Genomic DNA, 15739 nt, shown 5'->3' with positions numbered 1-15739 from the left:
CTGCCCACCACGGGTATCGAAACCCTGATTCTAGCATTGTAAGTCCGCAGACTGGGGGGCTTTATAAATGACTAAAGCGCTTGGAAATATTTACTAAAATGTTACAGTAATCAATTATCTGAAGTGATTTTGGTGCTAAATGGCCAAAAAAAGTAAACAATATGCATTTCCAGTGCATTTTAGTTTTACCCGTTTCGTTAAGGAATTTAGGATGATACTATCTAAGAATTGCACAGTTATTTTCGAGGTTATTGCTCCTTTTCTAGAATTTACATTTTAAAAAGAGTACATAGTTCATCAGTCTTTAAATAACTGGAAAACCAGTAAGGTCTAACCACTAAACTTCTCGACATGAAATATTATAGCAATCTCTAAATAATGGAATTACTTGTAGGGCCTAACCACTAGATTTCTCAATATCAAAAATAACAGCAGTCTCTAAATATCTGGAATGCCAGTAAGGCCTAACTACTAAACTTCTCGACATGAAATATTATAGCAATCTCTAAATAATGAAATTACTTGTAGGGCCTAACCACTAGATTTCTCAATATGAAAAATAACAGCAGTCTCTAAATAATGGAATTACTTGTAGGGCCTAACCACTAGATTTCTCAATATGAAAAATAACAGCAGTCTCTAAATATCTGGAATGCCAGTAAGGCCTAACCACTAAACTTCTCGACATGAAATATTATAGCAATCTCTAAATAATGGAATTACTTGTAGGGCCTAACCACTAGATTTCTCAATATGAAAAATAACAGCAGTCTCTAAATATCTGGAATGCCAGTAAGGCCTAACCATTAAACTTCTCGACATGAAATATTATAGCAATCTCTAAATAATGAAATTACTTGTAGGGCCTAACCACTAGATTTCTCAATATGAAAAATAACAGCGGTCTCTAAATATCTGGAATGCCAGTAAAGCCTAACCACTAAACTTCTCGACATGAAATATTATAGCAATCTCTAAATAATGGAATTACCTGTAAGGCCTAACCATTAGATTTCCCACTATGAAAAATAACAGCAGTCTCTAAATAACTGGATCAATAGTAAGGCCTAACTACTAAATTTCTAGATATTAAGAATAATAGTTGTTTCAAAATAACTGGAATACCAGTAAGGCCTAATGAGTAGACTTTTTGTTATGACGAATAGTGTGGATTAATTATATTTGTCATAAGACATTAATATTAGGTCTATTATATTTTAACACTACATTCTTTACTCAGTCCCTTGAGGTTTTTCAAAGAGAAGAAGAAGTGTTTAATATCCATTATTGACGATGCGTTTCGCTTAATACAGATCTCATCAGGCCGGCTGGGACACAACAGACATAGTTTATATAAGACATTTGTTACCACAACAGTTGTTATGGTGTGAAAGATGGCGAACCATGATTATAATGATTTATACTTGTCATAAGACATTAGTATCAGACAAACAGTGTATCATGCCTAGGGCACCCACAGTGGCCAAGTCTGGCATTGTCGCTTCATTACCCATTTCTTAACTTACCGATTCCCCACTGGTTCAACGGTAAATCGTAACGATATAACGCTAAAAATCTGGGTTCAATACCTGTGTTGGGTATAGAACACATAGGCCACTGTGTGGCTTTGAGCTTAACTATAATGAAGCAAACTAACTGAACTTACCAGTAATGTAGATTTGTTTGTTTGTAGTTATGCACAAAGCTACACAATGGGCTATCTGTGCTCTGCCCACCATGGGTATCGAAACCCGATTTCTAGCGTTGTAAGTCCGCAGACATACCGCTGTGCCAGTGGGGGGGGGCGTAATGTAGAGAACGTAGAATAATATATATATATATCGTTCTGAGCAGTAATAATTATAATTAGAGCCAAGCTTATTTGGATTACATACTACAGATAATGAATTGGGTGCTACTTGAGTCTTGTGGGCAGTAGCGTGCAGAGGGGGGGGGCAAAGGTGCCGGGGCCCCTTTCTGCCCTTCCCCAAGGTCTTAGGTACAAGGCCCCGGGCATCATAGAACTCCTGCACGCCACTGCTTGTGGCTATTCTACTTTAAAGATTTAATAACTCGATGGATTTAAGATTTTCCAAACGCTACTCGAGTTTTCCAAACGTTACTCCAAATAATGACTCAATATAAAGAGATGAGTAGTCTAAAGTTAATTTGTTAGCTTGAGATAAAGGGACGAAAAGTTGAAATAATGAGATTATGGTCAAAATAAATAGTCTGTCATGTATTTTCGTCAGTAGACTAGTTATTTTCAAGTTAATTTCGCTTTTTTTTGTATTTTTTCCTTGAGTTGCATAATGACTTTTCCCCCTCTTGCAAGTTTTCGTCTTCCTTAAGCAGATTGACTTCTGGCAAGCTTAATTCACTTCTAACTTTGTCCGCCTCCTACACATATTTTGCTTCCTACGCCTATATAAAAACAATAAAGAAAAATACATTGTCGGGTGTGACACGATTTTTTCTAAAATTCAGACAACAATACGTGCCAGATGGTTATTATTTATCGGTAAAACTCTTTGTAATTCCCCTAGTTTATCACTTTTAAATTAGGGACGGCTAGCGCAGATAGCCCTTAAGCTAACTAGAGGGAAGGCAGCTTGTCAACACACCCACCATCAACTCTTGGATGACTGAATAGTAGGATTTGACTATCACTCTTATAGCGCATTCTCGGCCCCAAAATGAGAAGCTAGTTTTTGCGGCAACAGCACGTGAACCATTAAACCTCAGACTCATAGTCTGGTCACGCTTAACACAAACCATATATTCGTTTTGTAAAGAACACTTTGTATTAATATGTTTTACGTTGCATATTTTCTTCACTTGGCATTTACAGTACAAGACTGTTATTTCTTCCCACTGCATCACTCTAAAAACTAAACGTTTTTTTTTGTTTTTCTATCACTTTTCAGTGAGTGAAAATTTCATGTAATCTGTACTAGTTCCAATACACAATAGAAGCCTGACAACTTGTTCTGGTAAAGTCACTTCTCATCAAATTTTGATTTTGTGATGTTACAACTTGCACATCGTTGGTTTTGTATACTTACACTGTTAAGCTTGTGTGCATTAAACCATTGATCTCATCTAGTACTGACCATGCACATTGTTCACTTTGTGTTTGTACACTTTGAGATTTTGATCCTGTGTACTATCCATCTTTTAGTGTTGAGCCTACGTGCGTTGACCATATAACAATTGACCTTCTATGCTCTTCACTTTCTGTACTTCTGTATACTATATACTATCCATCTTGCATACTGTTGACATGTACACTGTATACTTTGATCCTGTAATTACTGACCTTCTATACTGTTCACTTTATATATTTTGGATCTGTATGCCATTAACCTTGCATAGAGTTTGAACGATTTCTATTATTGGGCGTATTCTTTGGAATTATTTGGTCAAAACAAGAATGCAAAGTTCATTCCACTCAGTGTATTCTATTTTTTCAACCTCAACAGATTTTACTATGGCATCTATGAATTGGGCAATTGTGGGTAAGTAGGAAATTCTTTTCACACCTTCAGCAAGATCGGCCAATGTATCGTTCTTCCTTTTTAATCTGCTCCTAAAGTTTGCTTTAGAAAATTATTTCTAATGTGACGCTCCAAATCTGTTTGCTAAGGTGGTAATTAACGCCTGGTAGTTACTATGACTTTCTGTAAGAAGGTTTCTTAATGTTGTTAAGGCTGGTTCTATTAAACACACACAGTAAGACTTATAGCTTGTCGTTTACTCCCTCATCCTACCACCTTGGAAGTTATTTCAAATTGTGTATTATATACCTCTTATAGTACCTTTCCGTGATAATCTGTCGATATCCTGACTGGGCGATTTTTTGAACTGACCACTTATAAGCTTATACCTTTATGAAGTAATGGTGTAGTTGGAGTAGTCCAGGAAGGTTCTGCAATCATAGAAGGCAAAACAGTCGTGGTAACAGGTGTTAACCAGATACGTTCTCCTATTTCAAATTGCATATTCAATGGTGTTAGAAGATGAAATCATTGGGTGGACGCAAAGAAGTATGACTAGTTTGATCCTTGCCAATTCAGTTTGCACGTGATTTATCTTGGCCTTGATGTTATTTTGTACATCCTTGGTGTTGTTGTTATGGTCCTTCTGTACTTCACTAATGTCTTTGATGTCGTTGTTATGGTCCTTCTATACTTTCACTGTTGTCCTTCTTTACGTCTTTGAGATTGTTGTCATGGCCTTTCTGTACTTCGTTGATGTGTTTTTGTATGTCATTTATGCTGTTGCTGTAGGCCTTCACTGATGTTCTTGTCATGGCCCTTCTTTTCTTCGCTGATGTTGTTGTTATGGTCCTTCTGTAGATCACTGATGCTCTTTTGTACATTCTTGATTTTGTTGTTATGATCATTCTGTACCTCACTGATGTCCTTTCACATATCCTTGATAATGCTGTTATTATCATTCTATACTTCATGGGGGAATTTTTGTACTTCATTAATGTTTTTTTTGCATTTTGTTGATCTTGTTGTTAGAATACTTTACAATTTCTTTGACTTTTTTCAACTTCAATGTGTATATTGTCTATGGTTTCTTCAACAAATTGATTCTTGTTCATAATTCTTCTGTAAATCTTAGGTCTCATTCTTGTAATTTCTCTTTTAACTTGGCCTGGCATAACCTGGTGGTTAGGGTGCTCGACTAGCAATCTGTGGGTTGCAGGTTTGGATCTTCATCACCAAACATGTTTGCTCTTTCAGCTGTGTGGGCATTATAATGTGATGGTCTATTGCACTCTTCCTTGGTAACAGAGTAGTGCAAGAGTTGATGATGGGTGGTGTTGTCTAGCTGCCTTTCCTCTAGTCAATAAGTTAAAAAACAAATCTCTTAACTTCACGACTCTTTCTTCTTGATCTTTATTTTTTTAATTTCTGCCCCTTTCTTGTTGATCCTACTTTAATTTTCTGTCTCTTCCTCTTGATATTTTTCAATCTCCTTCTTCCTGGCCTTCTTTCCACTGGTTTATAATTTCCACAAATTTTCAGTCTCGATTTGAGCACACATCAGTATCCTAAAGTTAGTTCTGCATTTTGATCAAGATAATCCCACTTTTGATGCTAGTGTTGGAATGATTTCTATTGTTGGGTGGGTTATGTCAGATTGTTTAGTAACAAGAATGATAAAAAATATTTATTTCTTTATGTTCTATAAATTCGGTGGTTGTAGTACGTAATTAACATAATGTTCATCGAGCCTAACTTCACAAATAATGCTAGACCATCACTTGATTGCCTGTTTGCTTGTATCTATGGCAATTCTCGTATCTCTTATTACTTCGTCGAAAATACAAACTGATCTGAAAACGGACTAACAAATTAAATAAAATAATACCTCACTATTTTTAACTCAATGTGGCTTCCTAACAAATTCTGTAATCATATACTTTTGTCTTAACTCGCGTTTTACATTGCTCAAACTATATCTAACTTTTAATAAAGTTTTAGACACGTCAGTGACACTACATACAACCTTCTTTGGCCAAATAACAATACAAATGTCTAAATTAGAAAAAAAAATCCTACAACAATACTTTGAGACTATATACTATTGATCTTCTATACTATTCAACTTTTAAACTGTTGAGGTTGTATGGCGTTGCCATTTGTTGATTATATATCTTGAACACCTATTTCCTTGTACACTTGAAATAGTTGGCCTTACCTACTTTTGAACCCATACATTTTCAAATTTATTAACTCTGTAAATTTCAAAACTTCTTCAATTTGCATGCTGTTGAGCATGTACAGTTTCGTCTTTGTATAATGTTTGACCCTTTATTCTTATGAATCTTTGACCTTATACACTGTTAATGTTGTGAACTTTTGACATAGTACGTTGTTGAACAATACTGGTGTTTTTTTCTTATATTCTTAACCTTGTGCCCCTCAGTGGCAAACTTAACCTTGTACTCTGTTAAACCTTGTATACTGTTCACCTGGGATTGTGTTTTTTGTTTGTAATTAAGCACAAAGTGACACAATGGGATATCTGTGCTCTGCCCACCACGGGTATCGAAACCCGGATTCTAGCGTTGTAAGTCCGCAGACATCTTGCTGTGCCACTGGGGGGCGCCTGGGATTGTGTAAACAAACGTTACCACTCACAGAATGGTAGAATATTATATTATAGACAAGATGAAGGTATTAAGGTAATTTTCTCTAATTTTATGACGTAGATTAAAGGAAGGCAGTTTTTGAGTTTATTTCTAATTTAGAAAACGGTAGTGACAGTACCAAACACACATGATTTAGAAGAGTTTACATTTAAAATTTGCTTTTTATGGTTATTAATACCTTATACAAAAGTTAGCTTTTCTTTTGTGTTTCTTTAAACATATTCATATCTGAAAATCTAGTAAGTCTTATTTTGATAAAATTCTATCAGTTTTACAAGATAAAAAAATTAACGATTTCCTCTTCTCCATACGTTATCGTATTTCAGTCTTAGTTTTTAAATTTGGTGACCTCACATTGTTTATTTTTACCAGGTCACTGTATGACAACAATATAAGATGTATCATGCCGGCATCGTTTGAAAGAATGAGAGCTTTGTCAACACTGTAAGTAAAAGTTGTTTTTATATCTTAGTTAACTTTTGTTTTAATTATTTATTTCAGAACGTCATTTGTAACGTAGGCCTACAACAATTTACAGAAGTGTGCGAATGTCTAGCTTGTAGCAACGTTAAAGAAGGAAATAAAGCAAGTCAACGTTATGCGGACTAGAAGATAAAAAGAATAATGACACAGCATTACATCTCTAAAAATAAATAAATCCGAAACTGATTATTTGGACATTATCACTCACAAGAATCTACACTAGGCCTAATTATTTCATTCATAAGTGTCTATTTTTTTCCATGTGTCTGTTTAGGCCTGGTTATACTTCTTACCAAAGATAATGTTTTTGTAGTTTTATTTATATTCGTTATAACAATTTATGTCTTTGAGTTTGTATAGGCCGAAATTAGATATATCACCCTCAGGAAATCACATATGTGATATGCTTATTTTAGTGTTGTCATACTCCTTATAACTGCCGACATGTGTCATGAGCTTATGTAAGACACTACAGAGTTACATTAACTGTCCAGGATATTATAACTGGTAATATGACTCGATCGTGTAAGGCACTACAGAGTTACACTTATTATCCATGGTTTTATAAACTAATGTATTAACCACGTAAAGCAGTACATAACTGTGTTAACCGTCCAAGGCGTTATGAACGAATAGATTTGACCGTACAAGGCGCTACAGAAGGGCTGACAAACTTTGGCCATTGTCCATAGAATCTAGTTAATTCTGTCAATGTATCCCTACAGTTCAGTTCATCAGAGTATTATATGTTGTTATTTTAGTAAACAAATTTCTTCTTGTACAAAACTTTGTGTTCATTTTGAGCTAAGCATAGTTGTCGTTTGTTGTTGTTGTTGTTTTTCTTTTGTGATACTGAAATGAACTAGGATACATATTTCAGGAGCTTACTAACCTGTATAAATAATAACTAATTTTTCAACTGATATCTTTGCGAATATTGTGGGTTAACTTTCCACTTGAAGCTTTATTGTAAATAGTGCAAAAACTTTGAAATTGTGCCTTTTTTTCTTATACTTTTAGTGTATCAAAACAGAGAATTATCATGAGAGAATTTGTAATTCTTTATCTATTCCCACAGCGGTATGTCTGCGGACTTACAACGCTAAAAACCGGGTTTCGATACCCGTGGTGGGCAGAGCACAGATAGCCCTTGTGTAGCTTTGTGCATAATTAAAAACAAACTTTATCTATTTGGCTTGTTTTTTTTTGTTTGTTTGTGACATCTTTTCAGACGTACTCTAAACTTTGTTTTTATTAGAAAATTTATCAATCGTTTATTTTTTCTGGAAATACAGCACATAACTATGTTACTCTTAAAATTCCTATATTTATAAATTATCATTTCTTCAATTTAGACATTAGCTAGAAAGCGCATAATATTAAGATCAAGCAAGTGCTAGAAATATCTAGAATAAGTTTAGAATATAAAACCGACGTTCCGTGAAGCTTCGAGTGGTCAGTTGGGAAGTGGGTTAAAAGATCGTCAAGGATTTAGTTAAGAGAGATATCCGTAAGATATAGAGTTCAGTCAATCAATGTGTTTCATGACGTATTTGGATTATGGTAGCTAATTCGCATATTGAGTGACTTTGTACAAGTTGATTTTATTTACTTAAGTGTAGTACAGTTTCAACGTCGCTTGTAGCGTAATCATTGAATTATTTTCATCAGATAATTTAAAATAGCAGCATCACAAACACTGGTGTGAGAAATGGGATATTATTTTGGTGAAAATATAAAAGATCTTTGACTAAATTTCAACTTTTGATGATAACGACCACATGGTTAAAGAGTGAGAGCAAAGTGTTATTTGAGGTGATGAAATTAGTAAGACAAAATCAGGAGGAAGGAGACAGAAAATTGAAGTAGTGGGTGGAAAATTAAAAGAATACCAAGAGGTAAGAGACAAGAATTTGAGAGAAGAGTTAAAACAAATTAATTAAAAAAAAGAATGAAAATCAAAAATAATTCTGATTGAAGACAAGACTAACCAAGCCTATTAGAAATGCACAGAGAATTTGAAAGAACAAGAATGAAGAAGTACAAAGAAGCTATAACGACGAACTGAACAAGAAGAAAAGAACATCACTAGGGTAGAAAAGAACATCAGTGACAGAATAAAGCAGCTGAAAAATGAATTATCAAAAGCAAAGGCTAAACCAGCTACATCTCTTTCTGCATTAGCTCAAGAGTTCTAACCTAAACCACCATCTACTACAAAATATTGAATATGGGAACTTATTTGTTCTATACCTAATACCACTACTGTTGTGGCATCTGTTACTGAAGGACCTTCCAACTGAAAGTCGTAACAGATATCCAGCATTGGTAGCTCCTTATCCATCAGGTTTGGAGTGTCACATCAGAAAAAAGTATCTAGAGTAAAGTTCCAGAACAGGATATGGAGGAAAAAGAGACCTTAGCTGGACGTGCAGAAGAACTAGAAAGACTTGCCCAATTATCTTACTTAGATGCTACTTGTGAAATGATGGATTGGTTGACACAACAGACGAAGATACGAGAAGTAGCTTGAAGCAAAGTAGGTATACATCCTTAAAAAAGCTCTGCAGTTGTGATGGAACTAGAATCCATCAAGGTAACAAATCAATTAATAAAATCACATCTAGAAGTTAAGGGGATATCAGATCTTGTAGTACTGAAACATTACCTCCCTCTGACAATAGTCTAGAAGAACTGGAAGAACTAATTAGATGGCTGATTAAATAAAACAGAAGAAATAATCCAAAATGTAATAGATGTTTCAAAATATAATGTAACTTAAAGGAACATAATACCAGAAACTGCAGGCAAAGGCCTATATGATATAAGAGTTATCAAAGGATACTAGAAAGAGGTAACTGTTATAACTGTAAGAAACCTGGTGAATATAGTCGAGACTGTAAGGAATTAACAGTTGTTATCCAAGGAGTCAGAGCCAAACCAGGTCAAAGGAAAAACATAGAGCTAACAAGGTATCAAGAAAGTTTCTTTGTGCCTCGTGATGTGTGGATAATTGGCATTGAGGAAGAGTTCATTTTGGGAACTGACTTCACGTGGAGACATAGATGCAAGGTAAGGCTAGCTTCAGATAGGTTCATAGTTTATGACCAGGAAATCCGTGTGAACTACATGGCAATTACTACACCAGAGATTATACATCCAGTAGAAATACGGATGGTGGTCATTCTACCATTCTTCATCTAATGACGAGTACATAGTATAACCAAATATTCCAGCATATCATGAGGGATTGGTAGTTGGAAGAGGTCTCCTGGGTGTGAATAATAAAGATAGTGCATATGACTTTACCCAGAAAAGACTTAAGTCAGCTTACGATAAAGAAAAAGGTAGCTATGTTGGAATCCACTGAGGTGACATGGAATGGTTATCATCACAATATAGTACAAACTCCAAACTTAAGTAGGTGTTCAGAGCCAAAGGTCACCTACTGTGATTGTCTTTGAAAGTACCAAATTTGGTAAATCCAAATAATTTGTCAGTGGAATTTCAACCAGTGAAGGAGCCCAGAGATCCTGACGAGACTTCTTCTACAGAATCATCAAGGTTGGAGCTGCCAGTAGATTCACCCAGCCATCTACCCATGAGGAACTCTCCCAGCAATAGAATAGCCAGTGACAATAAGAGACATGACGCCACCCATATATCATAGACCTCAGAAGACAAGACCACCTCAAAGACTTGGTGAATGGACAATTTAATATTGTTTTATTTATTTTTTGTATTAGGATCGTTTATATGACTTCACAATCCAGGAAGAGGGCAGTGTTATGAGCTATATTTATAATACTATAACTTGTTTAATTTAGATGTTGGCTAGTTTAGATCAAGCAGGTCTTAGAAATAACTAGAACGAGTGTGGAATATAAATATGGTATTTCGTGAAATATCTACAGGTTGGCTAGAGAGTGAGATGAAATATAGTCAAGGGTATAGCTAAAAGAGTTATTTGAAGATAGAGCATTATTTCAAGATAGACAGTTAAATCAGTCAATATATTTGTGTGAAGTATTTGGATCTGTGTTAGCTAACGCGGATAGTAAGTTACTTGGTATAAGTAAATTAATTTTGTTTACGCAAGTATTGTATAGTTATGTTAGTTGGTCAATTTACGAAACTAGGCGAACAGAAACTAAACTGCAGATACATTCACGCTTTCATAAAAATAAACTCGTTCTTTTAAACACTACGATTGAAACTCATTTTTGGCTAAAATTGAATAATTCATAAAAATACACATACACTCAAGACACTACATTAACTGTTGAGAAAATCATGTACTGGTAATGTGACTCGATCATGTAAGACACTACAAAGTTACGTTAACTGTCCAGGATATTATAAGCTGGTAATATGACTTGGCCATGTAAGACACTACAGAGTTACGTTAACTGTCCAGGATATTATAAGCTGGTAATATGACTTGGCCATGTAAGACACTATAGAGTTACATTAACTGTCCAAGATATTATAACTGGTAATATGACTCGATCGTGTAAGGCACTACAGAGTTACATTAACTGTCCAGGATATTATAACTGGTAATATGACTCGATCGTGTAAGGCACTACAGAGTTACATTAACTGTCCAGGATATTATAAGGTGGTAATATGACTTACCCAAAACTATACTGCAGATACATTCACCATATAAAATACTCATGAAACTACCCCGTTCGCCTAGTTTTGTAAACTGACCAACTAACATGTAGTTTCATGAGTATTTTATATGGTGAATGTATCTGTAGTATAGTTTCTGTTCGACTAATTTTAATTAATTGTCTGACTGACATGTACCCTTTGCTTTTCCTTTCAATTACTTTAAATTTGTAACTATATTATGTAAATAAATGAATTGAAAGTGTTCTAGTGTTAGGTTTTAACTTTCTTATTGGATGATTCCTCTTTGTCGACTTATTTTATAGTCATATAGAACTCAGTACACATGCCTTTCACCTATGAGGATGTATTATATAAACTTATTAGCTGGAGCGCCCGTCTCCTGAAAGTCAGTTATGTAAATTCATGATTAATTAAAGGTTATCTTAGGACATGAAAAACTGCTTTCCTTGTATGTAATTGTAAAAAACGCAAAAACGGCCAAAAAAACGACAAAACGTAAAACTGAAAATTTGTACGTATATCCCCATGCACCCAATGAACCTCCATACCAAATTTGGTGAAGATCCATCCACACCCTGCAAAGTAGTTACATGGACATATAACAGACAGTACTATTATATTCATATAAATACATATATATTCAAGACTAGTCGTTGGATATCAGTCATATATTACTTAGATTATTGAAAAAGTAACTGCTTAAGGATGCTTCATGCCCAATAGTACATTAAAAACAAAACAACTAATTGAAACAATCAACCTTTAGACTATAAACAGCTAAACAGTTGCGAATATTGTTGACAAAAGTTTGAACTTATAGAAGACATACACCTACAGTGTTTTAATACTGGGGAGCCTCAACAGTTGTGAATATTGCTGAACAATAGTTTGAACTTATAAAAGACATACACCTACAATATACTGGGCAGCCCCAACAGTTGCGGATATTGTTCAACAATAGTTTGTACTTATAAAAGACATACCCCTACAGTGTTTTAATATTGGGCAGTCCCAAAAGTTGTGAATATTGTTGAACAATAGTTTGAGCTTATAAAAGACAAACACCTACAGTGTTTTAATACTGGGCAGCCCCAACAGTTGTGAATATTGTTGAACAATAGTTTGAACTTATAAAAGACAAACACCTACAGTGTTTTAATACTGAACAGCCCCACAAAATTCTTCGGTCCGAGTGCTCGTAGCTTGTTATGGTTCAAGGAACTGCATGGAAAAAAGAAACAGTAAAAATTAGAATTAAAAAATGTAGCTTAAGATTTCGAAAACAAAACTATAGTACTCTTGGTCACAAACCCAGTAAAAGCAGGTCGGAAGAAATGTTTTTCTATGAATTCATATCATTTTGCTTATCGATCTTTGGCTGGTTTGGCTAAATGTCTTTAGAGAAGTTTAATTGACACTTAGATAAACTACTCACCTGATTCTCCAAATAATATATATTTCGTGACCCAAAATGAATTTAATGATATCAATGTCCCACGAATGATTTTCTTTATTTAGTAAATAGTTACGTAAATATCTAACAAAAGAGCTCCAGTATTTGGTGAATATCTGTGTAAATATGTGACCAAAGAGCTCCTGTATTTGTTGAATAGTTGTGTAAATATGTGACCAAAAAGCTTCTATATTTGGTGAATAGTTGTGTCAATATGTGATCAAAGAGTTCCTGTATTTGGTGGATAGTTATGTCAATATATTAACAGAGAGCTCTTGTGTTTGGTGAATAGTTGTGTCAATATATTAACAGAGAGCTCCTGTATTTGGTGAATAGTTGTGTCAATATATTTACAGAGAGTTCATGTATTTGGTGAATAGTTGTGTCAATATATTAACAGAGAGCTCCTGTGTTTGTTGAATTGTTGTGTCAATATGTTAAAAGAGAGCTCCTGTATTTAGTGAATAGTTGTGTCAATATATTAACAGAGAGCTCTTGTGTTTGGTGAATAGTTGTGTCAATATATTAACAAAGAGTTCATGTATTTGGTGAATATTTGTGTCAATATATGACCATAGAGTTCCTGTATTTGGTGAATAGTTGTGTCAATATATGACCAAAAACTTCTGAATTTGGTGAATAGTTGTGTCAATATGTGACCAAAGAGTTCCTGAATTTGATGAATAGTTGTGTGAATATATGACCAAAAAACTTCTGTATTTGGTGAATAATTGTCAATATACTTTGGCTTCAGTAGTTAGAAGTGTAGTTGTTGGTTGTGTATTTTAATCAAGAGATAAAAGTTATAGAAAAAAAGAAGAGAATAAACCTGATTAAAATAAGTAACATCTTATAAGGCTGTTCCTTTATATGAAAGGCTTACTGCTAAAATAAGCTACCAATAGAAGTGTCATATTTTAACACAAAATAGGGCAAAGCGTTCAAGACAAGAAAACCAGATGTTTTTTTTAATGTTTAACAAAAGCCTGCAAGAAAAGGCTACCGATAAGTAGGGTTGTTCACTATTCCGCCCTAAACGAGAAACTGTTTTAAAACATAGCAAAATCAGCGGGAGTGCAAGTTTTTTTCGGATTGAAAATAATACCACGCCCTCTGGAGGCATTGTACACTCCACCCAGGAAAGAGTGATGGAAAAAGACGTTAATATATATTTTATAGAACAGAAGTGACAAGTACACTGATCTCATCTTTTGCTTAGTTTTTCCGTATGAAAATTACAACAAATTACAGAAGTTTGAAAATGACAGTTGGATAAATATGAAAATATTCTAATTGTTTTTTCCAAGCCGTCTCTTCGTATTTGTTGACGTCTCTATTATAATCCTAGAAACTTACAATGTAGTGTTTACTAATCACTTTATCCAGCCATCAATATTACAGGTTTTACTGCTTCTGACAGCTTACAACAAGTGGCTGTCCAAATCTGAAATTACCTCTTCACAAGGGTCTGGTCTAATTCTGGCTACAAACCTATTTTCTAACCTTGCATTCCAGGGTTTCTTTAGCACAAGAACGCAAACAGGCATGAATTCATTTCAGACGAAGAAAAAAAAAAGATTAAAACTAAAATCGGCTTTGAGCCGTCTGAGTGAGAAGGAAATGTATTAACATTTTACAAAAGTATTTGGATATCTGCATACGATGAAGAGAGAAAAAAAGAGGGAAGTAAAGCCTGAAGAACGAAGTCACATTCCACTAAAACCGAAAATGAAGAAATTTATCTAAAATCCCAAGTTCTTTTATTATAAATGTCTTGCCCACTTATAATCAGACGCATAATTCATAAAAGATACACACACACACATATGGATATATATATTTATATAGAAAGGGTGAAATAAAATAACTTGTGTATTTTAATATTTTCATATATATATATAAGGTATGTCAAAAGACGGCAACAAGTGGGAGCATTGGTTAATGGACTGGTAAAAATTCTATTGTTTCGCTAATGAGTGCCCTGGAAGTCTTTGCTGAGATACGAAAGATAATGGGAAGGGTATGCAACTCAAAAGATCCACGACTTTTCACGTGCATAACATTATTAAGCAACACTGTGGCGTTATCATTGTTAAAGCCCTTCGTCCCAGCTGGTGATTAGTAAGGTAGGGATTAGCGATGGCGTTTTTAAACAATATTTTTTTCCTGGTACAATAGGTATTTTTAATAATTATTTTTTTTTAAGCTGGATCTATACTTCTACTGGCATATTAGACATGTTTAACAATCGTATATTTGAAACTGAGTCTCAACTTTACTTTGAATATGTTTAACAACTGAATATTTTTGAACTGATCTTAACTTTTACTGATACGTTGGATATGTATAACAACTTAATAATTTAAAACCGTATAGAAAATCCTGCTGGTACACTAAAAATGTTGAATAGAGTGAAGGCTACGTCGTAATAAAAACGTTTCACCATGACAAAGAACTTTATTGCGCCAACCATGGCATATATATACAGAAAATACTCACAGATCCACCAACTTTGAAGCTCCTTGAAAAGCGCCATCTTCTATGTCGTTTATTTCATTGTGTTCTAAGTTTCTGGATGAGAAAAGCAACATAAAAATATCAAGAAGACATTAAAGAAACATTGGAAAAGTTGTTGGTTGAACAAAAACAGAATTATACCATACCTGGGTCGAAATATTTTTGTGCGAGACAATTTGAAACTAAATAAGACTTGAAATGTTATTTTTAAACGTTTTTGTCTTAGAATCCATAATGTAAAATTAAGAGGGATGTGTAGAAAAATAAAACACCTACAGCCTAACTTGAATTCTATCACAAACTTTAGAATCGTTACCTTCCAATACTTTGCAAGCTTTGGATCTGATTTTAATTAAGTATATAATTAATAAAATGAATCAAATAACGATAGGTAAAAATTAACAGTATATATTAAACAACTAATTATATTATACTTTATTTCTAAAGCATGAAATTTGTTTGTTTGTGAATTTCGT

The 15739-nt window shown here is 34.2% G+C and overlaps 1 pseudogene; it reads right to left on the bottom strand.

Annotated features, from left to right (window-relative positions):
* Window positions 1–15739, bottom strand: part of LOC106471473 — a 50502-nt pseudogene that overhangs the window by 22723 nt on the left and 12040 nt on the right.

Source organism: Limulus polyphemus, unplaced genomic scaffold, assembly GCF_000517525.1.
Source record: "Limulus polyphemus unplaced genomic scaffold, Limulus_polyphemus-2.1.2 Scaffold4643, whole genome shotgun sequence".
Classification (NCBI taxonomy): domain Eukaryota; kingdom Metazoa; phylum Arthropoda; class Merostomata; order Xiphosura; family Limulidae; genus Limulus; species Limulus polyphemus.
The sequence above is the reverse complement of the archived record's forward strand: the minus strand, read 5'-3'. Positions and strand labels throughout refer to the sequence as shown.